General features: G+C 35.5%; 1 protein-coding gene across 3 annotated transcripts in view; it reads left to right on the top strand.

Annotated features, from left to right (window-relative positions):
• Positions 1-26,216, top strand: part of Rb1 (RB transcriptional corepressor 1) — a 161,080-nt gene that overhangs the window by 73,211 nt on the left and 61,653 nt on the right. The window lies entirely within an intron of this gene.

The following is a 26,216-nucleotide window of genomic DNA, read 5'->3' as shown; positions in this document are numbered from 1 at the left end:
CTGGTATCGCTATACCGCCTGATTCACACTTCTTGCTTAGCATTGTTTTTGCTATTCTGGGTCTTTTATTTTTCCATATGAATTTCATGATTGCTTTCTCTATTTCTACAAGAACTGCCATTGGGATTTTGATTGGCATTGCATTAAACCTATAGAGAACTTTTGGTAATATCGCCATTTTGATGATGTTAGTTCTGCCTATCCATGAACAGGGTATATTTTTCCATCTTCTAAGATCTTCTTCTATTTCTCTCTTTAGGGTTCTGTAGTTTTCATTGTATAAGTCTTTCACCTCTTTTGTTAGGTTGATTCCCAAGTATTTTATTTTTTTTGAAGATATTTTGAATGGAGTGGTTGTCCTCATTTCCATTTCAGAGGATTTGTCGCTGATATACAGGAATGCCTTTGATTTATGCGTGTTGATTTTAAATCCTGCCACTTTGCTGAATTCATTTATTAGCTCTAATAGTTTCTTTGTAGAGCCTTTTGGGTCTGCTAGATATAGAATCATATCATCTGCAAATAGTGATAATTTAATTTCTTCTTTTCCTATTTTTATGCCTTTAATTTCTTTCGTCTGTCTAATTGCTCTGGCCAGTGTTTCGAGAACTATGTTGAAGAGAAGTGGAGAGAGAGGGCATCCCTGTCTTGTTCCAGATTTTAGAGGGAATGCCTTCAGTTTTTCTCCATTCAGAATAATGCTAGCCTGAGGCTTAGCATAGATTGCTTTTACAATATTGAGGTATGTTCCTGTTATCCCTAGTTTTTCTAGAGTTTTGAACATAAAGGGATGCTGTACTTTGTCAAATGCTTTTTCCGCATCTATCGAGATGATCATATGGTTCTTATTTTTAAGTCTATTGATGTGGTGAATAACATTTATTGATTTCCGTATATTGAACCAGCCTTGCATCCCAGGGATGAATCCTACTTGATCATGGTGTACAATTTTTTTTATATGTTTTTGTATCCGATTCGCCAGAATTTTATTGAGGATTTTTGCATCTAGGTTCATTAGAGATATTGGTCTGTAGTTTTCTTTCTTTGAAGTGTCTTTGTCTGGTTTAGGTATCAGGGTGATGTTGGCCTCATAGAATGAATTTCGAAGTTCTCCCTCCTTTTCTATTTCCTGAAGTAGCTTGAAAAGTATTGGTATTAGTTCTTCTTTAAAGGTTTTGTAAAATTCTGCTGTATACCCATCGGGACCTGGGCTTTTCTTAGTTGGTAGTCTTTTTATGGTTTCTTCTATCTCCTCAATTGATATTGGTCTGTTTAGGTTTTCTATATCCTCCTGACTCAATCTGGGCAGATCATATGACTTAAGAAATTTATCTATGCCTTCACTATCTTCTAATTTATTGGAGTATAAGGATTCAAAATAGTTTTTGATTATCTTCTGTATTTCTGAAGTGTCTGTTGTGATATTGCCTTTTTCATCCCGTATGCTAGTAATTTGAGTTCTCTCTCTTCTTCTCTTCACTAGCATCGCTAAGGGTCTGTCGATTTTGTTTATTTTTTCAAAGAACCAACTTTTAGTTTTGTCAATTTTTTCAATTGTTTCTTTTGTTTCGATTTCATTAATTTCAGCTCTGATTTTAATTATTTCTTGCCTTCTACTTCTTTTGCTGTTGTTTTGCTCTTCTTTTTCAAGGATTTTGAGATGAAGTATGAGATCATTTATTTGTTGGTTTTTTCTTTTTTTAAGGAATGAACTCCAAGCAATGAATTTTCCTCTTAGAACTGCTTTCAATGTGTCCCATAGATTCCGATATGTTGTGTCTGTGTTTTCATTTATCTCTAAGAATTTTTTAATTTCCTCCTTGATGTCTTCTATAACCCATTGATCATTCAGTAACCTATTGTTCATTCTCCAATTGATGTATGCTTTTTCCTTCCTTCTTTTATCGTTGATTTTCAGTTTCATTCCATTATGATCAGATAAGATGCATGGTAATATCTCTACTCCTTTATATTGTCTAAGAGTTGCCCTGTGACATAATATATGATCTATTTTTGAGAAGGATCCATGTGCTGCTGAGAAAAAAGTGTAACTGCTTGATGTTGGGTGGTATACTCTATATATGTCAATTAGGTCTAGGTTATTAATAGTGTTATTGAGTTCTATAGTTTCCTTATTCAACTTTTGTTTGGAAGATCTGTCCAGTGGCGAGAGAGGTGTGTTGAAGTCTCCCATGATTATGGTGTGGTGGTCTATTAGACTCTTGAACTTGAGAAGAGTTTGTTTGACGAACATAGCTGCACCATTGTTTGGGGCATAAATATTTATGATTGTTATGTCTTGTTGGTGTATGGTTCCCTTAAGCAGTATGTAGTGTCCCTCTTTATCTCTTTTGATTAACTTTGGCTTGAAATCTATTTTATTTGATATGAGTATGGACACGCCTGCTTGTTTCCGAAGTCCATATGAGTGATATGATTTTTCCCAACCTTTCACCTTCAGCCTATGTATGTCTTTTCCTATCAAATGCGTCTCCTGTAGGCAGCATATTGTTGGATCTTGTTTTGTGATCCATTCTACTAGCCTGTGTCTCTTAATTGGTGAGTTTAAGCCATTAACATTTAGGGTTATTATTGAGATATGGGTTGTTCTTCCAGCCATATTTGTTTATTTCTGTTACTAAACATTGTTTGTTTTCCTCTTTGATTATTTCCCCCCCCCTTTACTGTCCTACCTCCCACTGTTGGTTTTCATTGTTATTTTCCATTTCCTCTTCCTGTAATACTTTGGCTAGGATGTTTTGAAGAGATGGTTTTCTAGCTGCGAATTCTTTAAACTTTTGTTTATCGTGGAAGGTTTTAATTTCATTCTCCATCCTGAAGCTTAATTTCGCTGGATACACAATTCTTGGTTGGAACCCATTATCTTTCAGTGTTTGAAATATGTTATTCCAGGATCTTCTAGCTTTCAGAGTCTGTGTTGAAAGATCAGCTGTTATCCTGATTGGCTTGCCCCTAAATGTAATCTGCTTCCTTTCTCTTGTAGCTTTTAAAATTCTCTCCTTATTCTGTATGTTGGGCATCTTCATTATAATGTGTCTAGGTGTGGATCTCTTATGATTTTGCACATTCGGCGTCCTGTAGGCTTCTAGGATTTGGGATTCTGTCTCATTCTTCAAGTCTGGGAAGTTTTCTTGTATTATTTCATGGAATAGACTGCTCATTCCTTTGGTTTGGAGCTCTGTACCTTCCTGTATCCCAATGACTCTTAAGTTTGGTCTCTTAATGTTATCCCATATTTCTTGGATGTTCTGCTCATGGTTTCTTAACAGTCTTGCTGAGCTGTCTATGTTCTTTTCCAGTTGAAATACTTTGTCTTCATTGTCTGATGTTCTATCTTCTAAGTGTTCTACTCTGTTGGTAGTATTCTCCATTGAGTTTTTAAGTTGGTTTATTGCTTCCTGCATTTCTAGGATTTCTGATTGCTTGTTTTTTATAACCTCTATCTCCCTGTATAGTTGATCCTTTGCTTCCTGGATTTGTTTGCGTAATTCGTTGTCGAAGTGATCTTTCATTGTCTGATTTTGCTGTTTAATGTCTTCCTTGATACTCCAGATCATCTGAAGCATGTATATCCTGAATTCTTTATCTGACATTCCATCTGCTGCAGCTGTTACCTCTTCTAAAGTTGCGTTGACCTGCATTGCTTGTGGTCCTTTCTTTCCTTGTCTTTTCATACTGCTTGCGTATCTTTCCTGCAGGTGCGGGCGGCGGCTCTGCTCTCTCCTTATTCCAATTGGGGTGTCGTGGCTACCACGCCGGCAGGTCACTGGGCCTGTTCTGGGAGCTGGTGGCGGCTCTGTTCTGCCCCTACTCCAATTGGGGTGACGTGTCTGTCGTACCAGCAGGCCACTGGGCCTGTCCTGCTGGTCGGTCGCAGATCTGCCCACCTTTCGGGCACGAGTGGAGGCTCTGCTTTGCCCCTACTCCAATTGGGGTGTCGTGACTACCCCGCCTGCAGGATGCTGGGTCTGTTCCTGGCAAGGGAGGCGACTCTGCTCTGTCACTACTCCAATTAGGGTGGTGTTTGTACCCCGCCGGCAGGCTCCTGGGCCTGATCCGCCGGTCTGTTGTAGGTCTGCCTACCTTGAAGGCGCGGGCGGCGGATCTGCCCTGCCCCTCCTACCACGCCTGCGGACCCCTGGGCCTGATCTGCAGGTTGATCACTGGTCTGCTCACCCTGCGGGCACGGGTGGCGGTTCCGCTCCACCCCCACTCCAATTGGGGTCACGTGACCACCACACCGGCAGGGCCTGATCCGGGCGTGGGATAAGGATCTGCTCTGCCCCTACTCGAGTTGGGGTGACGTGTGTACCACACTGGCAGGCCACTGGGCCTGACCCGCCAGGCTGTCACAGGTCTGTTTACCTTGCAAGCGCGAAGGGCGGCTCTGCCCTGCCCCTCCTACCACGCCCATGTACTACTGGGTCGTGGGTCTGCCCACCTGGCGGGTGTGGGTGGCGGCTCCGCTCCGCCCCCTCTCCAATTGGGGTCACGCGGTCACCACGCTGGCGAGCCGCTGGGCCTGCTCCGGGGGCTGGCGGCGGCCCGGCTCCTTCCCTCCGGCTCGAGGACAAATTGAGGAGACTCGGGTGACTGAGCCTCACCCCCCTTACCAGAAGACCAACTGCTTATGTCACCGCTGGTATTGATGAAGATCTCTCCTCCACCGCTTTCTGCTGACATCAGATCTCTGCCATGTTGGTATCCTATGCGAATGGCAGCATTTCGTTCCCCTTGCCAGGCAACCCAAGCAATGGGTGAGTCCTGACCTGCCCTCAGCAGGACCCGGACCGAGACACAGTTTCCGCGGGCTCCTAGCCCCGGTCCAGGGAAGTTCCGGGAGCCGGAACTCGGCCGCTCCGTGCTCGGTGTAAGCTCCTATAAGTGTAGGCTCCAAGAAGCAGCCCCCGCGGGCTCAGTTCCGGGAGCCGGAATCCATGGTTGTATTTTTAATGATCCTGTGGGGAAACAGGTTCAGTATCTGTGCTTGACAGTCTTGAGAAATAAGGGATCAGGAAGGAAAGAGTACCCTTCTGTTTCTTTTCATCCCAGGAGAGTTAGCAGGCAATATGTAAGTGTATAATGCTGGGGCACACTATTGAAAAACCTAGTAAAATCCCATTCTCTGAAAATATAAAAAATTAAAGATGATATAGAATATTTTATACCCAAGGGTTAGATTAAGTAAGTTCCAGATGTTTGGGCCTATTAAATCTGTTAAGAAGTTTATAATTCTAGGTGATGAAATGAGATCTGGATTTCTTATTTTCAGAGTCTTCTAAACGTACTCAATATTTTTTTAATAAACCAAGCTACATCAGGTACTTCTTCTCTCAATGGTCTTTCTTTCCTGAATTATTGTGGACTGCTATTGATCTACCATATACTACCTTGAGACCATATCAGCATCCAAAGAAGTCTTATAATTACAGATATTATCATGCTAATTTGCGGAGATCATATTCATCAGGTGATGATAGAAAAACACCCTCCTGCCCGGTGTGGTGGCACACACCTATAATGGAGGGTTCAAAGCCATTCCCAGCAACAGTGCGACACTAAGCAACTCAGTGAGACCCTGTCTCTAAATAAAATACAAAATAGGGTGGGGATGTGGCTCAGGGATCAAGTGCCCCTGAGTTCAATCCCCAGTATGCCATCTGAAAAGAAAAGAAAAAGACCTTACCATATGACTCCCTACAAAAAGAGACTCTAAATAATCTCTATAAAGTACAAAAAGCAACATCTTGAAACCACTGGACGGGAAGAACAGACAGACTCTAGTTGAGAAGGGAAATGAGGGGAGCTATTAGCCTGTGGAGGAAAGAAGCTTTTTGTCTGGGACTAAGTGCAGTATGTGTACAGAAGGACATTAGAGAATGGGAAGAGGGCCTTCCAATGAAGGAAACTAGAAAATTGAAGCTGAAGAAACCCTGGCTATTGAAGAAAGTGGAAGAGTTTTGCAAGAGAAAGGGTGACCAAATTCTGTCCACCCACATCTCTGACTGAAACCTGACTCAAACTTAGAACAGCTTAATAAAGGACAGAAGGTCTGAACTGAAACTGGAGCTGCTGCCCAATAAATGGTTTGTACAGTTCAAGCTCAGCAAAGATAATTGCCTGTTGAAACAAGCAACAGCCAGGCACCTCTGCACACACCTGTAATCCCAGCGATTCAGGAGGCTGAGGCAGAAGGATCGTAAGTTCAAGGTCAGCCTCAGCAACAAACTAGTGACAAAAAAAAAAAATCTCATATGAGAAAAATTCAGAATCTTCACAGTATAACATGGTGCAAAGAATATAATTCTAAAATTATCTAGCATATTAAGAAGGTCAGAAGAACATAGTGTGTGCTTTTAGAATGAGAGCTTTACGCCAACTCTTTGATGCCTGAAAGACCTTTTGTGTGTGTTGGGGAGGATGGAGGGCAATACTGGGAACTGAACCCAGGGGTACTTAAATACTGAGCCACATTCCCAGCCCTTTATTTTTTGTTTTGAGACAATGTTTTACTAAGATGCATAGTGCCTTGCTAAGTTGCAGAGGCTGTCCTTGAACTTGTGATCCTCCTGCCTCAGCCTCCTGAGATGCTAGGATTACAGGACTGTGCTACTGTGTGAAGCTCAAAGACTCTTTGTTAGAAGTATTGTCTCCTTTTTTCTTAAGTCAGCTGTTCAAAACATGAATTAGGATTCTCTGGCGATTTCTGAAACCACTTGAGGGAATCTGCATAGTAAAAACTGTTTTATTATTACTCTTAAGGTGTTATTTATTTTTTCCAGTCTGTTGACATTTAAACTCATGATGTGAAACTGTTGGCACCATTACCCGAAATAAAGCAGTGGCTCTAAAATGGCTAGTAATCATTGCATTCACTACTATACATTCTCAGTTAAAAAATGAAACAAAATGTGTCAGTTTCATTTTAGAATATCCTTGAAGCAGTTGGAAAGTATTTTATTAAATCTCCACTTAAGTACTTTGGGTTTTTTTTTGTGTGTGTGTTTGTTTTGATTTTTTAGCTTTTAGCTTTTGTTCCAGCTGCATACCAAAGTGCAAAAGTTGTCGTGAGGAAAAGCTTGTATATTGGTTGAGTTGTGAACTGAACTCGTCATTCTACATGAAACAAGTCTTTTACTTGTAAGACTGATGAGCAGTTGTTTGTGTAGTCTTGGATATTGGGCAGACATTTTCTTGAAAATGAACAAACTGAGCACGTCACTTGAAGGAAAACAACTGACAGTGATGACTGCCAATGACAAATTATGTGTTTTCAAGTGAAAAATAGAATTTTGGAGCACTTGTATCCACTACTGTAATCTTGACAACTTCCAATACTGAAAAGACTTCTCTAATTAAATCATTGGTTTTATCAATGAATGTGATTTTTTGTTCTTATATAAAGAGATTTGTTAACATTTGGAAGATCTATCTAATTTGGTGAAAATATTTCCAAATGACTAAATACATCATATAAAATCAGGTAAGAGATTACCTGAAATCGTTCAAGATATATCAAAAGATTTTAATTAATTATTAAATCATTTGATTCCACACTGCAGCTAACATTAAGAAACTATCACTGGTTGAGTTTTAGTATAGTATCAAAGGAGAATAACCATAGCTCAAAAGGCTATTAAGATAATTTTTTTTCCAACTGAGGTCAGATTCTCTTATTTTTTCAACCAAAGCAACATATTGAAGCACAATAAATATAAAAGCAGATAGGAGAATTCAAGTCTCTTTTGATAAGCCAGATATTAAAGACATGAGTAAGATTGTAAAACAGTGCCAGTTTTTTGTTTTGAATAATATAGTTATTTTTCATAAAAATGTTATTTATGTTAACACATGTGTTTGTTGTTGGTTTAAATAAAATATTTCTAAAATTTCTTGGCTTTAATTAAATTAAATTTAAGGTTTCTTTATTAATGCAGTAAATATTGAGAGAGATAACCCATATGATCAAAGGCTTTCTGGGTCCTCAGTAATTTTAATAATGTAAAAGGTTGTGAGTCCAGGAAGTTTGAGAACCCCTGCCTACATTCTTCTTTTAGCCTTGTCTGTTCAACTATCACCCATACAACTGTTTCTTTCTGCCAGTCTTTGAGTTTTAAAATATATTTCCTGCCTTTTTTTTTTTTTTAACCTCATTTTAAGGTCTGTTTCAGTTTGCCTTTCTAGTTTATAATCTCTTTCCTCTTTATAGTCTTACTGTTTTTATTATCTATAATACCTACTAGTCATTTATAAGCCTTATATTTTATTATATTATTTTCATTAGATGAATTCATGTATATAAAATACTTAAAACAGTATCTAGTATTAATAGATACAGCAGTTAATTATATAAGTATGAATAAGAGAAGACAGAGAAGGGTCAGCTTATACTAATATCTAGGTTTCTGGCTTGAATAACTAAGTGGATAGTAATGTTATTCATGAAAATAAGATAAATTACTTTTGAAAACTCCAGGATGAGATATTCTTGGGAAGACAAGTTCTGCTCAATTAAATAGAGGTGTCAGGTGGTAGTTGGATATGTGAAGTGGAGGATAGATTATTTATTTATTTTTTAATGGAAGAGATAAGGATTAAATATTGATAGAAAAGAGCTTATTCAAGTGGTATTTTGCTGGAAAACAATATAGTAGCTTAAAACAACCATTTTATTTTATTGAATAGGAATTTAGAAAGAGCTTAGAAAAGAAATCTAGGCTAGGAATGTAGATTAGAGAACTGCCACACATACATAATAAAATTGCCACTTCATTGACAATTTATCTAGTGTCAAGCAATTTGAGCACTTAACAGTATCATTGAATTTTCATAATAATTGATGAGGTGGTAATATTCTTTATGAAAAATGAATACTTAGAGAGGTTTAATAACTTGCCCTAGACTACACAAGCTAAATGACAGAGCTGTGATCCGAACCCAAGTATTTCTGGTTCCAAAGCTGTAATCACAATGCCTTATTAAGTAAATGAAGTTGGGAGAATGGTTAAGGTGGCCTAAGGGTAGAATTTAGTATAGGAAGAGAAGTTTAAAGGATAGAATCCTAAGGAGCCCCAACATTTAAAGGATGCATAGAAAAGAAAATCTGCTACCTACAGAAGTTATCGAATTAGTGCAGCCAGAGAAATAGGAGAAAACCAGAAATTATTTTTTAAATTAATTACTTTATTTATTTTGTGAAGAGAGAGCATTACAAAGTCTGGGAGGGAACTTGCTGTTTCAGACACTATAGAAGCAATTAGTCAGAACTGAAAATTTGTAACAAAGAATCCACTGCTGACAGTAGCAAAAACCATTAGATGAAGTGATGATAGGGTGAGATATGAATTAGCGGTCAAGTAGAGACAATGACTATAGATGGCTTTTTTTTTTTTTAAACCAGAATTTTGCCTGTGAAGGGAGATACAGATATAACAAAAGTAAAGATATAGCTTGGGGAGTATGAGGTAGAGAGAAGAATTTTTTTCTTAATGTAAAAAATTGGGATTAAATGTTGGTGGAAAAGAGCCATTGATAGTATTCTCTCGCTAGGAAATAATTTAATGACTTAAAACAACCATTTTATTTTTCTCCTGTTTGTGATGGTTGAGAATTTGGGAAAAGCTTGACTAGACAGTTCATCTCTGACTGTGTGGTGTCAGCAGATGTTTGGAGCCAGAGGATCCACTTCCAAGGTTCTTTTTCACTCTCAACCCTGACAGCTTGCTGCTCTTGTGTATGCGTGCCTCTCCCTTCCTCCCATCCTGTCTCTCTTTCCCTCTTCTGTGCAGCATCTTATCCTCCTAACCATTTCACAGGAGAAATTGTGCTTCTCATGGCACTTTTGTTTTGGGGGTAATTACATTTCTTATATAGCAGCTGGCTTCTAAAAGTCTGTAGAAGAACCGTAGCTGGAAGCTATATTTTGTGGGTCAGAGCAGTCACAGAATCAGGGGATGCTTGTCTGAGGAGAGGCAGGTCACATTTTAAAAGAGCATGTGGGATGGGAAATATTTCTGTGTCAAAAATGAAAAGAAGAAGAGCAATTGCAAGTAAGGTAGTAGGTGCATGGGATGTCAGGAAATTGAAGTTTCCATTTAATGGTTTTTAAGATTTTTTTGTCCATCTTGTTTATTTTATGAAATAGAACTGCAGTAATTTACTTAGTCTTGGTAGGTGGGGAGTGCAGAGTGGTATGGTTGGAAATTTAGGAGCCCGGATGTGATTTGAAATTGTTGTGGAGACTAATAGAATGATATGACTGGTAAAAGAGAAGAGCATTGCCCTGCAGCAATACAGGCAATTTGAGGATAGAAGCACAAATTTGTAGTGCCACTATAGCGTTATGTGATGGTATTTTTTCCCAGCATCGCTTAGCAACCAGGTGTAAGATTAGAAAAGTGACCAAGTTAATAGAACTGACAGCTTGCCGCTGAATTATGGCTAAGCAAATGCAGCAGAATGGTAATGGGGTAAGGAAATTGAGGATGTTAGAGAGATTAGACTCATATGGTTTGGAGTTTTCAGCTGCATAGAGATGATAAGAGACTGATAATGTAGAGGTTTCAAGAAATGGGAACGTTTAATGAAGTTTAATAGGTGCGGTTGAAGTGACAATGGGAGTAAAAGGTGAAGTTTGGTCCTAGAGAGAGATTTCAACTAAGTGGACACAACGTTTTTGGGAAGTTTACTATATTCTAAGGGAAGTCCTTTAGAGTACATGACTGAACTAGTATGGAAATGAAGATTGTTGGGAATGGGGAAGTCAAGGAACCAAGAGACTGAGAAAGGGTCAGTCACTCAGGATATGTTAGCAAGGAGGAATGTGAATTAGGGACTAACATCTTCAGTGCAGGAGGGCAGAGGTCTAGAACGGGCCTGAAAGGTAAAATTCCTATCTCATTTTCAAAAAACCTCTCAAAATGCCTAGTCCAGTGTCTTACATATAAAATTTAGGAATATAAGCAATTAGAATTGTATTTTTTTAGGTGAATTTACCCTTAATCACTGGTAATGTGCTTTGTTCTGAAAATGACTTTCTGATATTAATAAAGCCACTCCGGGCCACTTCAGCTTTCTTTTCATTAGTATTAGCATGTCATTTGCCCTGTTCTTTTATGTTTTACTTATTAGTGTCTTTATGCTTAAAGTAGTTTCTCATAGGTAGTGTGTAGTTGGGTTTCAAATCCAGTCTGACAATCTCTGCCTTTTAATTTATATTTACTGTAATTATTGATATGGTTGGGTCTAAATTCTCCATCTAACTTGTTTCCTATTTGTCCTGTCTCTTCTTTGTTCCCCTTTTCCTGCATTCTTTGGCACTATATGTTTTATATTCTGTTTTATCTTCTTTATAGGCTTACTACCTATATACTTCTTTGCTTTATTTTGTAATTTGCTGCTTTATGATTTATAATATGCATCTTTAACTTCTCAGTCTACCTTTAAATACTGTTGCACTGTTTCTCATACAGTCTTAAGAACCTTAGATGCCCTTCAGTAGATGAATGGATAGGGGAACTTTGGTATATATACTCAACGGAACATTATTCAGCATTAAAAGAGAATAAAATCATGGCATTTGCAGGTAAGTGGATGGAGTTGGAGAATATTTGCTAAGTGAAGTGAGCCAATCTCAAAAAACCAAAGGCGGAATATTTTCTTTGATATGAGATGCTGACTCATAATGGCGATGAGGGGGAGCATGGGAGGAATGGAGGAACTTTAGATAGGGCAAAGGGGGGGGGGAAGGAAGGGGGTCAGGGGGTAGGAATGATGGTGGGATGAGTTAGACGTATTACCTTAAGTATATGTATGAAGATACAATTGGTGTGAAAATACTTTGTATAGTCAGTGACTTGGAAAATTGTGCTCTATATGTGTAATATGAAATGAATTGCATTCTTCTATCTATAACAAATTAGAATAAATAAATAATTTAATATTAAAAAAGAATTTAGAGTAGGGTGCAGTGGCACATGCCTTGGAAGGCTAAGACAAGAGAATCACTTGAGCGTAGGAGTTCAGAGCCATCCTTGGCAACATAATAAGACCACATCTAAAAGCAAAAACAAAACCCAACCAAACACTGCAGCGGTGGCACACAACTTTAATCTCAGAGACATAGGAAGCCGAGGCAGGAGGATTTTGAGTTCAAAGCTATCCTCAGCAACTTAGCAAGGCCCTGTCTCAAAGTAATGAATAAAAAGGGCTGAGGATGTGGCTCAGTGGTTAAGCGCTCCTAGGTTCAATTCTTGGTACCAAGAAGAAAACAAAAAACAAAAACAAAAGACAACCAACCACAAAAAAAACAAGGCCTTAGAACAGTATTCTTTATGATACATTACTTCAATGTAAATTATAGACCCTATAATACAGTGATATTATTTTTGTTTTAAACAATCAACTATTCTTTTTTTCTACATTAAATGTATTGGGTCTTCTGATTACTGTTTTGGAGGGGTTATTACACTAGCTGGAAAACACTGAAGTACTTACTAGTTATTAACTGTTTCCTTGTATTAAATTTCCATAAGTCCCAAGAAAGTTGAATCTCCTGTAAATGTTATCAAATATAGCTTACTCATTAAATTTGTTTCTGTCCTACTACTTTTCTGTGATCACCAAACATAAGCAAATTTCTTTAGGTAGTTACATAAATTTTGGACAGCATACTTCTATGTAAGAGAAGATTGAAAATATTTCTTTCAAATTATTTTTTCTAAAATTTAAAAGTCTATTTTAGGTGAGTACCATTGTAATGAATAGCTTATATTTTTGGAGTCCTAACAGATTTTGAAAGCTTCTTTGGTATTCCTTTGAAATGTCAAACTTGACAGGAAGTGAACACAAAAGGGAGAAAAGCCTGTGACTCTGAAAAAGCCAGAAAGGATATCTGTTTGTCTGTTTATATGGTAAATCATTAACCTCTGGTGCTCTTTGTACAAAGGTTTTAGTATTTACCATGAGACATTGTTCCCCCCCCCCCCAAGTTATATTTTACAGAGAACTATTTCTCAGGAAGGCAAGCAAATTGTAAGATAAGGATTAAGCCACATTTAATGCTTTTTTAATAATATAGGTAAGGACAGTGGAGCAGTGTGATGCCATATTTAAAGTTACACAACAGCTGTGATACTAGAATGAAAAATTATGTTGTGTTTTAAAAGCTTCTCATGAGTTCTTTAAAATAATCATGCATTTACGTTTTTTTCCAGCAAAAACATATTTTAATTAAAAAAAATCTTATTCTTTCTGAAAAAAATCTTATTCTTTCTCACTCTTACTCAGTTTATTCCTAATATTGTGCCCTTAACTTCTGCAAGTAACTAATAGCTTCTCAAGTGATTTATAAGGCTTGGTTTCACTGTTCAAAATTGAAATTTATTTTGTCCAAAATACAACTTGGCTTCCCAATATGTCTGTTTTTCCATTACTTTTCAAGTTTCCAAGGCTTGAATGCCGAGTGTGCTTTTTTTCCCTCTAGTTTAGTATAGAGTCTGTGAATTTTTAGAAGTATTTTAAGCCAACTGCAATGGTGCTTGCCTGTAATCTCATCTACTGGGGATGCTGAGGCAGGAGAATCATAAATTCAAGGTGAGCCTCAGAAATTTAGCAATACCCTGTCTCAAAATTAAAAAAAATATAAAAAATGCTAGGGATGTAGCTCAGTGGTACAGAGCCTCTGGGTTTAATTGCTAGTACCACATGGAAAAACTAAACAAACAAACAAAACCTTTACCATGCTCAGATTTATTTCATTATTATTTTTAAAATCTGTTTTCATTTACATTTCCCTAGATCAGATCAACACCTTCTTCTGTTCAATCTCCCACCTTTGGCACTAACCTTCATCTTATATTTTAGTGCCAACTTAATCTTCCTAAATGCTTATTTATGCACATTCCTGTTCAAGAATCTTCAGTGACTTCCATTGCCATATAGAAGAAAACCAGTCTCTTAACTGTGGCTGTGATAATGTGGCCCTGCCTCTTTATCACAGCTTTACTTTCCAGACCTTCTTTCCTACTCATCATTTAATATAGTCAGAGAGTTCTTTCATCTCTTGAGCAGACAACATTTATTCAAAGACAGGTAGCGTGGCCTAACATGGGACATGGAATCAAATGACCTGATTTTAGGTCCTGGCCCTTCCATGTACAAGTTAATACCTTTATGTCTCAGTTTCTTCCTTCGTAAATTGAGACATGTACTTTTGTTCTTGGTGGTGATACTAGGAATTGAATCCAGAGTATCATGCATGCTAAGCATGTGTTCTACCACTGAGCTACAGCTCGAGCCCTATAGATTAAGACAGACGAAAAGATTCAAGTCCTTCTAGCCTAAGTATATTTTCTACAAAACTATTTAAATGTTCGGAATTATTTGTCATTACTGAATGTGAATCCACATTCCACTGGATTGCTTCATGGTTTATAAAATATTCAAGAAAAATTATTTCAAAAAAATACAATGACGAGGTTTCATTTGCTTGTTTTCCTTTAGCTCAGTTCTCCCTAGGTGATACTTGATATTCTGTGCATCATGTATTTTAAATAAACTGTACTTGTTGTCCCTAAAGGTTTTTGTAATCTAGTAGATAGGTGAATTACTGGGCTATACTGTGAAAATGGATAAGCCATGAAAGTCAAAAGGAGTCAGGTTTGGAAATGTGCAATGGCAGATGAATATTAAAAGTAGTCTTAAAAGTTATATTATCAGAGTTTTTAACTTTGTTTAAAATGAAGAGCTAGCTCTATTGGTAAAGGTGGTATTCTACAAAAGAGAGTGCATCAGATAATTTATGCAGTAATTATTTTTAAAAATATGTGTGTACACTCATGTACTATTTTGGAGGGAAATCTTGAAATACAGTATGTGCTTCCTTTCTTCTTTAACAGAACATATTGAAAGCACTTTCTGAAGTAGCGAACCCATTATAAACATTAGTGAACTGGACTCCTCATTTGCCTCTGGAGAAGGCTGTGCTCTTTTCCTAGTGATTTTCCCCTACCTTTACTCCCTTTTTTTCTATTGGTTTATTATTTCTCAGTGTTTTAGTGTCTAAGGCTTTACATCTGTTGCCTCTAACTTGCTCTGCTAAATTAATTAAATCAATATGCACTATGGTATATGCTCTTTGTCTCTTGAGGTTTTTGGCACAACTATGTTAACAAATTTTTTTCTTCCAAGTTGAGGGCTTTTTTTTTTTTTTTTTGGTAATGCTTTTCAAACTTTAATGTGTATTAGAATCATCTATAGAGCTTGTGAAAATACAGTTTCTTATCAAGTAGGTCTGGGTTGGGGCTTGATATTCAGCATTTCCAATAAACTCCTGGATGATTCTGATGTTGCTAATCTGTGGGCCATTCTTCAGGGTAACAGAATTCTGAATGACTCTAGATGAACATATATTCTTACAGGGCTTTCAAGTGAAATTCTCTGTTGGTTCTTTACACTGACTCTGCAAAGGAGAAAGTGTAGATGTGATTCTAGTTTGCACGCGAGGGGAGAGAGTCACTGAATATCTGTGCCCCACCCAGGAACTAATTAGTAATGGATGGAAGGGGAAATATAACATTTATTCAGCAGCTGCAGTGTGCTGTGCATTAAAAGTGTCTGTTTAATTTAATTCTCATAACAATCCTATGAATTTGATACTTTTCATTTTCCAAAAGTAGAAACTGGTTCAGGAATGTTAAGTAATTTATGTCAGATCACCCAATTGGCATTTGAACTCCTCTTGATTTGATTCCAAATTCCATGTTGGTTTCTAGTAAAGCACTCTGTTGCTGAGTCACATTATTTCTGTTAAACAATGCACACACTCTTTTTATTACCACTGGAATATGTAGTTAGGCCTATTAGGTAGCACAACAGGGAAGAATATAAAGAGTAAGTTCCAAAATTTAAAGAAAATTCTAAGGAGAATTTTAAAATATAAATATGCAGTACAAGTATGAACAAAATGAGGAAAGTAACTTAGTTCCTGTGAATAATTCTCTTTTTTTCTTTGAATAATTATCCACTGAGGTGAAAATAGATGATTGCTTTTAAGGATAAAAGCTTAATTTAATAAAATCACTTTTTCTTTATAAATCTTAAGGATCAATAAGGTGATAAATATGTTTTTATGTGATTCTTCATGTTGTAAAAAAAAAAAGAAAGAAAATAAAACCCCAGAAAATGGAAAGAAACAAAGATGAGTATAATAAATCAATGTAGGTCTTCTGTATTAAATGCTTACATAAACCCAAGTTCATGATCCAGATCAGTTTATGGTTTTAAAAGTAAAATCTTTTTCATGTTCAAACCTTTGCTCAAGGCACTTCTAGTAGTTGCACCCTATGTTTGACCCTAAGTCTATCCTTTTTTTTTTTGGTCCCTTTGTTTAATCTTTAAAACACTCTGATACACAGGAGAAATCGCTGGAGTTCACTGTTGAAAAGTATTTATGACTTGTCCATTCATGTTGCCCCTCCTCACCACATCGTCTGTGTTATACATGTTACACAATCTCTTTGTTTTTGAATTGGTACAAAGAACTAAAGAAATTCAGACATCTCAAAAAAATCCAGCAACTCAGGAACATCCTTTAGGTAGCTCATAAATAGAATCAGTGCTTAGAAAAAGCTCATCACTTGCCTACTTTTTAGAAGTCTTTCCTGATTGTCATATAGACCAACACCAAAATGATCCCCACTTGGCATTCAGTGTAGAAATATCAATAATAAGTAATGCTTTTGCATATTTGTACAAGCACTAAAAAAGTTGTGTTAACTCATTTGCTTCTTACAATTTTGTGAAATACTCTTCTTATGACCATTTCATGGATGAAGAAGCACAGAAAACTTGAGAACTTTCCCTTGTCATCAAACTAGTTGTTGGCAAAGCCAGAATTTTAACTCAGGATCTCTAGTTCCTAAGGCTATACTCAACCTCTGTGCTGTTTCTCTGTGTATATTAGTTTACTGTTTGAAATTTACAATGTCATGACTAGTTTCTTTCCTCATGTTTTATCTGTTTGTCTCTTTATCTTTGTGAGTACTACTGTGCTGTAGAAAGAGCCTGGGATTGGATCACCAGATCTCATTTAATCTTCACAGAAGCTGGAAGGGTAAATCCTGTTTAAAGAGAAAGAAACCTGAGGTTCAGAGATGTCATGTAATTTGTTTTGGTGTGATTCTGAGCAAGTTGTCTCACTATCTCACATTTCCTTATCCGTGAAATGGGAACAGTAACATTTACCATTCAGAATTCTTGTGAGCATTTATGAGAACAGTAATCAAAAATATCAGAATTCTTATTTCTCCTTACTTCATTTCCTTTCCTCTCCCATGCAATGATTTCTTAATAACAGAGAACACAGGTAAATAGTATTAGACCTGTTTATCCTGGCTACTATAATGTATGGAGAATTTTTCTCCTTGCTCTTCCACCCCACTGCCTTCTCAAAATAGAAAAAGTTTAGGGGAAAAAAGGTGTTACTGAACTCCAATGTTGCCAGAATATAGGGAATGTTAGCTGTTACATTGCAGTTGACATTTGTTACATTGCTTTAGTTATGATTCATGTCAGTAGGTAACATTGAGGGCAATGTTAGTTCATTATTCAAGTACAAACAAGGGAGACAGCAACTGTAGGAATAGCCAGGAAATATCTTCTGGGCTTAACTTCTGAGCATGGAAGTACATATACTCTATTCAGAAAGCCTAGTATGCAGTCATGATGTTAGAGAATTACTTAAATTAGTCTTAGAATTTTCACTTCTAAGTTTGTACTCATTTCTTAACTAGGGTAGTGTGGATGGGCTCTGGAAATCTGGATGTCCAGAATACAAAAAGGAAAAATACAAACTGTCTATTTGAATTTCTGTAGCAGAGTAGGAGATTGTTATTAATTAGTAAGTTTAATAAAATTTTAGACCCACTCAAAGGCAGTTGTTCTTTGAGTTCACCTACCCTTAATTTTAAAGTAAGACAATTTTTTGGCATTTCTCTTTGCATAATATTTATGGCATGGTTTTAAAACTCTGAACTATCACAACCCAGTCATTTCAATATGTATGTTTGTGGCTCTTACATATATGGGTTTACTAATTTACTTACTGTCTTCTAATATTTTCTACTTTTGTCAAAAAAGTATTTTTTTTTCTATAAGTGCTAAATTTAGAACATGATAAGGCAATATGGACTAGGAAACAGCTGGGTTTGTTTCTTACTCTTTCTGAGTTTTAATGTTCCTTACTTTTGTTAAAGTATAAAAGATAATTTTTCTTTAAGGTGTTTATTATACTCTTTAAGAATACTTCAACAACTAACATAATCTTACTATCTTTTGAGTTCATTTCCTTTTTGGAATTACAGTGTATAGTCATTCTTATCATTTTAGCCTTTTCATATTTTAAGATGATTTGTCTTAAAGTTTTTTTCTTTTACAACTAAGTAATGCTACTTTTTAAAAATTAAGTTTTGTTACTTATAGGATTTTTTCTTCTAAGCATTGAAATGAGGAAGGTAGAGAAGTGAAATGACTTGTCTTTTACTAGTATGTGAATCATAAACAAAATAAATACCAGATTCCTAATACTGTGGATGGGCTCTGGAATTCTGGATGTCCATAAAACAAAGAGGAAAAATATAAACTCTCTGAATTTCTGTAGCAGAGTAGGAGACTGTTATTAATTAGTAAGTTTAATTTGTTCTTGAAAATATAATTTTTTTACATTATCTTTCTAATAGAAATACTGGACACTTTGACTACTTTCTGTTTTAGACTACTGTCTAATTTATTTGAACACACATATTTAAATAGTCTTCTGAGAATAGTTTTCCACAGTTAAGTTTCAGTGAAGAGCTGGGCATGGTGTCTCTTACCTGTAATCCCAGCTACTTATGAGGCTAGGGAAGGGGAATGGTAAGCTCAAGGCCAGCCTGGACAATTTAGCAAGATCCGCTCTCAAAATTAAAGGATTGGGGATATGTAGCTTGCCTGGCATGTGTGAGGCCCTTGGTTTGATTCTCTAGTACCACACATAACAACAGTGTTCAAATGAAGAATTAATGGCATGTAGGGGACAGAGAATGACAAAAATTGCCATAATAATGCAAAAATTATATCCCTGACCTTTGTCATTATTTCTCTAGAAATAACTCTGTAATCTTTTGTGAGAAAATATACACGTCTTTCTCTCTTTTTTTAACATATGTCCATATATTTTTTCCTTCTTTTCAGTGACTAGACTATATTGAATTATGTGTGTTTTAGTCTTTTTGATCTGAAGAAGTATTGAGACCACAATGTAAAATATAGCATTTTTTGCCTAACAGTTCTGAAACCAGTTATTTTGGCTGTCAGCAAAAACTATATATGAGACGTATGAGCCAAATGGGATAATTTTAGTGCTAAGTCTTAAGTAGTCATTTTTATTTAAATAAACTGCTTCTTATGTTCATCAAGTACTCTACATAAAACCTCTGTCCCTGAAAAGCCTAAATTTTAGTCTTGTGTGAATATTTTATACTCAAATAATTAAGACAATTTTTTATTTTAAAATAATTATGTGATTTTTATATTTTATGTCCATTAAAATATGAACTAATTATTAATTGGTAAAGGCAAAGTATCATTTTTTAAGGAGAATTAAATAGAAGTATATGTTGTTCATAATACAAAGATTTGCTTTATTTTGATGAAAAACCCCTGTAATTTTTTAGTTGTTGTAAAAGGATTTTAAAATAGTATGACTTTTCTTGTAAAACAATTACTTTTAAAAATGAGAAGTGTTCTGGTTCATAATAGCAGAGTACTGATCACATACCTTTACCATCTTTCCCCCTGCAACCCTACAGATATAATAAAAAAGAAATACATGTGCACACATGGGTGAAACCCAGCAATGCCTGGACTGTGTCCTGGAAAACCTATGGAGGAAAGTGGAGGTGTTGATTCATTTATGAGGGTTGTATTTGGATATGACAAAGTATAGTAGACCATAGCACAGTATACACACAGGAAAGGACTCTGATGGAAGTGGGACATAGAGTTCTCTAAGGAGAACTTGCAAGCTCCAAGTAGTAAATAGTTATTTGGCAATAATCAGGAATTTTCCAAAGTACTACCTGGCAGTGATCCTCAAACTTGAACATGCATCAGAATCGTTTGGAGGCCTTATAAAAACACAGATTACAGATTGCTGGATGCAACCCTAAAGTTTCCAAGGCAGTGTCCAAGAATTTGTGTTTCTAGTATGTTTCCAGGAGATGCTGCTGCTGCTGTTCTGAGTGCTACACATTGAGAACCACATTTTGAGAACATGAAACACTTGGACCCATGCCCTACCAAGGGCCATGTCAGCCAACAAGAATCAGGAAAATGCACCTCCCTCAAAACTAATGAATTAGAAAATGATGCTTCTCCAGACACAGCAGCCCAAAGCCCTTGGTATGCAGAGTTTGTCCTAAAACCCCATACTGTTGTGCAGTACATAAACTATACAGATAAAGATGATCCTCAATTTATGATGGTTTAGGTCCCAGTAAATCCCAAGTTGAAAATGCCAATGCTTTTAATACCTTACCCTACCCTTATTTGGATGTGATAGCTTATCAACATATTTAATACTTTACCTTTCTTATTTGGAACAATAAAAATGTGACAGCTTAAACAGTGTACTGTAGAGTGCTATTTGTTTGCCCTCATGATCACATGCCTGTCAGGGAGCTGTGACTTGATGCTATTCTCCAGCATTAAAAGAGTATCATAGGGCTTTTACTAGCCTGGGAAAAGATCAAAATCAAAGTCTGAAGTGTGGTTTCCATTGAATATGTATTATTTTCACACATTGTTAAGAAAAATCATAATTTGAATCATTGTAAGTTGTAGACCTTCTGTATATGCCTAACCCTGTCCCACCCCAAATTTTGTGTATACATAACAGCACAGGGTTTCCTGATGGTGCCATAGACAGAAGTGGTGCAGAAACTAGGTAAATCCAAACTTGGAAAAAAAATTTTTTAAAGAGAAAACATAGTTTTTCCTAGTTGAAAAATATAACAAACTATTGTGCTATTACACTGTTTCTTATTTTGATATTTGGGAGCACTTTGGTTTCATTATCTTTCTGTTCATCCCCACAAGAACAATCAGAAAAAGTAGACAAGATGAAATAATAAATAATAACAAAAATTTGCAGAGCTAATGAAAGTCAAAAGTTTTCAGATGGGAAGGGCTCATTCAACATGCCAAGCATGATGAATAAATATATTTTGGTGAAAATCAGAATTCTGAAGATAATGAGAAAGTTGTGAAAGCTTCCAGGGAGAAATAATAAATTCTTTTCTGGGGAATAAGATTCAGATCAGCATTGCCATTCTCATTTGTCTACTGGATAAATATTTGAGGACAAAATGAAATAATTTTTTTACTATTCTTTTTGAAATGAAATTACTGGAGAATACACTTTAGCAAATGAAAAAAGTCTTCAAGAAAAGGGAAGTCATGAAATCTAAGAAAAAGTGAAACTGTCATAGCAGTGCAGAGAGAAATCAATAGGAGGAAAAAAAAATCTTAGGATGCAGCAAATCTAGGAAAATAGTTGTTCCAAATAAGAAATAAGATAGTTCCATGAAGAATGTCTTCAAGAACAAAGTGGTTTCTTTTTTTCTTTTTGGTCTGGGGATTGAACCCAGGATTGCTTTACCTCTGAGCTACATCCGCAGTCCTTTTTATTTTTTATTTTTTTATTTTGAATTAGAATTTCACTAAATTGTTTAGAGCTTTGCTAAATTGCTGGGGTTGTCCTTGAACTTGTGATCCTCTTGCCTCAGCCATGAGATTAAGTGTGCAGGCACCTGACAAAATGGTTTCTTTTAGCAATTTTTGGACCTCATCTAAATAGTGAGGGTTCACAGATGCAGTTTAAAGTTGATAAATGAAAGGTTGATAACTGTAAGAGTTGAATTCTTGTAGTCTTTTTGACAAAAGAGAATTTGCTGCTTTTGTGTGTGTTGGGGTGCTTTTGAAGAATTAAATGAGCCATCAGTTTGGTAAAGAAAAAGGCAGTCTTTTATTTATTTACATATTTGTGTTTGTAGATATAGAAGTTTTATTAAAACTATACTTTTAATACCTAGAATAGGAACTATGTAAAATAGGTATTAGTTTTTTAAAATTAATCTGGCAGGCAGATAATATCTAACTTGTTCTTTACTCTAGACCCCTTCCTTCCAATCATTAGTCCTTTTCAACTTGGAATTTATTTCCTTAGAAGTCATGTATGTTATAAATGGGTAAATTAGTTTTCATGCCAATCTGGTTCAATCTTGTGTTAGGCCCCGTAGAGATTATATATAAAGAAGTATAAAACATAGTCCCTTTCCTCAAGAAGCTTGATGTATCTAGTTAGGCAGTTATTGCACAACCAATATAAGAAAGTAACTACCAGGTATTTTTCTTTGCCCAAAACAAATGCATCTGTACCTTGTATCAGAGGGATCTTTTAGAGAGAGAGAGAATCTTTTTTGTAGATGGACACAACACAATGCCTTTATTTTTTCTGTGGTGCTGAGAATGGAACATGGATTGCGCCCGCCTGTGCTAGGCAAGTGCTCTACCACTGAGCCACAATCCCAGCCCCTCAGAGGGATCTTGAAATACAAATCTGATCAAGTCTCCTACTTGATATCCTTCAAGACTTCCTAAATATCCTCAGCTGTTAACATGGTCTTAATGTGAGCTATAACCATATAAGTGCTCAGTCTTATAACTCCAGATGCTTTGACTTTGCTATAATCCTTTCGGTATGCCAAGTTCTCTTCCTTTTCATGTGCCAGTGCTCTGGCCACCATTAAAGATCTAGATCAGTCAAAACAATGGAGTTCCTACCTAGTCTCTACCTTAAATTCTTAAGTGACTCTGTGCACGTTACTTAGTTTTTTAGTTTCTTAAGTTTCTCCAACTTAAGGTACAAATGACCTCCAGGCCCTTTCAGTTCTAAATTGTGAATTTTCCAGAAGCCATTTTGATAGGAAGATAATGGAAGTCAGCACATTCAGCTGTGGCTATTAACTACAACTGTGGCTATTAACTACAACTCACCTCTAAGTATATGGTATATATTTGTTTCTCACTCTTAACATCTTCTTAAACTTTAATTATTTTCAAAAATCAGGGCTGGGTTATATGTAGCTCAGTGGTAAAGCATGTGCTTAGCATGCACAAAGCCCTGGGTTCAATCCCCAGCAACACATTAAAAAAAAAAAAAAAAAACTCACTTGATTTTATCTATATGAGTAAAGCAAATTTTGAGTTTGAAAATTGATTTATAAATTTTTGAATTACCCCTACTTCTGGGGTCCTATTTCTTGTATTGATTTTACCACTGCTTTTCAGGTGAAAGAGATAATTTCATATCCTTATTTTAAGAAGATAATGTAGTAAATCTTTGAGAGAGGGAGGGGGAAGGACTTGGTAGAGAATTTGGCCTTAAGTTAATTTTCTATTTTTTTAAAATTATCTGACCTGTTGTCTTATTTAATTGATATTCTTTGTTCTTTTATAAAATGGTCAGGAAACAAGTAAAAATGATGAGATAAAATCAAAATTTCAGAATTAATGATTTTAAGATTATGTACATATTGACCTCTGGAAAATATTAATTAAGAAATATTATTGATCATTAATAATATTTGTTTTAAATGTGTCCTATATCATTAGTCCTTTTCAATTTGGAATTTACTTCCTTAGAAGTCATGTATGTTATAAATGGGTAAATTAGTTTTCATGCCAATCTGAGTTTTTTATTTATTTTTTACTTTTTATTATTTTTTAAAATATTTTGTTTTTAGTTGTTGATGGACTTTATTGTCTTTATTTTTATGTGGTGCTGAGAAATCGAAACCAGTGCCTCATGCATGCTAGGTGAGCATACTACCACTGAACCACAACTGCATCCCCCAATCTGAGTTTTGTAAAAACCGTTTAGGATTACTTTGAGATTTCATTTACATCTAAGCACTGTTTATAAAATTGTTTCTATGCAAAAATTTATTCACAACTATGAATACCAGGTTACATCTTCCCTCGTTTGTGACAACATCTGGAATTGGATTGGCATATAAGTATTAAAAGTTTGAGTATTAGAAGGTAGTAAAAATTCTTCTAGTCCATAGTAATATATATTAACAAAAAACAAAGTGTCTGGTTCATCAGGGGTCCAAGATTGCAGCATCAAAAAGCAATTGCTCTAGACTCTTAATAGCTATTTCCATTCATAAATCAAATGTTTGTCAGTTGGAAAGATGAAGTTAACATCATTTTCTATTTTCTGTTCCTCAACTTAGTGGCTAATTCTTTTAATTACCAGTACGTATGATTATGATTTATACTTCAAATTTATTTTCAGTATTAAGGTTTTCTGATTGGGTCTTCAGTTTCTTCCTTCTTTTAATTTTCTACTAATACATTATGCACAGGACATTTATTTTGTGGATTAGTTACTCAATTGGTATTTTCTAAGAAAAGATAATTTTTAGGTTCATAACCAATTATTAGGATGCTGTAAAGCTGTTTTCAAACCCTGAAAAAAACTCTCCTCTTATTGTGTTCCTCTGAAGGAAGTTGATATATGAAGGAAGATTAGCTAATCATCTACTTTTATGAAGATGTTAAAAGCAATGACAGTTTTTTTCAGGGGAAGGGAAGGGCTCAAAAGTAAAAAGTAAAATCTTTAGTTCTAATTTTATTATAGATATTTCTGAATAAAGAGGAAAGAGAAAATCCTTGGAATATGTAGTTTACCTTAAATTGTAACACTAACAAAGGAAAATAACTTTAATTTTGTTCTAGTACTCTGTCTATAGAGATAAGATGTATTCCATATTTGAGGTTCCAGATGAGAAAACAAGTATCAGCTGTGTATCAAATTATGAAGAATCTTAAGAACTTTGATTCATGTACCCTCCTATTGACAAGAGGCAACAAAAATTTCTCTAGTAATCATAGTATTAACAACTCTCTAGTTAGTATTTTGCTAATATTTTAAAGTAATATTCATGCTTTGTGATCTTACCTTGGGTTTTACTCACAGATCTTTTTTTTTTTTTGGGGGGGGGGGGGGCTGAATCCAGCCTGTTTACTCACAGATCTTTAAGCAGAGGAATGGTATGAGAAATCTCAAAGTTATGTAACTCTCTGCTTCTTTTAGATGGGTAGGCTGTTAGTTGCTTTTCAACTCAAAAATACACATTTAAAAGTGCTTAATGAATATCTTTTCTGGAGTGTGGTATGAAATTAAAGAACCTTATATAACATACATACACTTCTCTTGGAATATAAAGGAATATAAATATTAATTTTTTCATTAATTTTGTTTGGCTTTAGGTTTACCTAAAACCAGATCCCTAAAGAAAATCTCCCACAATTAGTTTACTGAAAATGAATTTACTAATCTAGCAAATCATTTTGAGTTGTCAGAAGTCATTGTAGCCCAAACCCAGAGAGTAGTAAATATCAAATGTACATCTTAAAATTTGTCTAGTTTGCATCCAGGTTTCGAAAAAATAAGATGGTGAAAACCAGATAGGTTGAATGATGGATTCAATTACATGTCCTTTTTCTCATGTAGAAGACATTCTGTTGTAGTTAACTTTGAATTGGATTTTGGGGGAAAAAAGAGAAAACTGAGAGTTTTTGTGTAGTTATGCTTTTTTTTTTTTTTCTGAAATATAGCTCAAAGCCTTGCCTTTTTTGTTTTATAATGAAAATGTGATTGTGTTTTATTATATGTTTTGTTTTGTTGCTTTTTATATAAGAAACTGTTCTTAATAAAACTATTTGACATGCATTATTTTGCCATATATTAGCATTTTGCTACTTTAAACAACATTTTCTACAATTTAGTATTTGGCTTCAAATGGTCAGAAGAGGGAAGTAAAATAAAAAATAAGTTGAATATCACTTTCCTAAGTACTAAATATTGTATTTCACTACCTCTGGTGTTTCTCTAACATACTCAAAATCTAACATACTCTTTATTGTACATAAATGAACTAAAAAATATACCTCTAAAAGCATTTTATTTTAAAAAAATTTACTTAGCAAAATAATATTTTATTACTTTTTTGTTCTCAATTATTGTGACACATATCATTTTGAAATTGGGTTTTATATCCAGAAAAATGAATTAAAGTAGTAATTTC

The sequence above is a fragment of the Marmota monax genome, unplaced genomic scaffold (assembly GCF_021218885.2).
Source record: "Marmota monax isolate L192 unplaced genomic scaffold, Marmota_monax_Labrador192_F-V1.1 WCK01_AAM20220418_F8-fsc00011, whole genome shotgun sequence".
Lineage (NCBI taxonomy): Eukaryota > Metazoa > Chordata > Mammalia > Rodentia > Sciuridae > Marmota > Marmota monax.
This window is presented reverse-complemented; position numbering and strand designations above follow the sequence as displayed.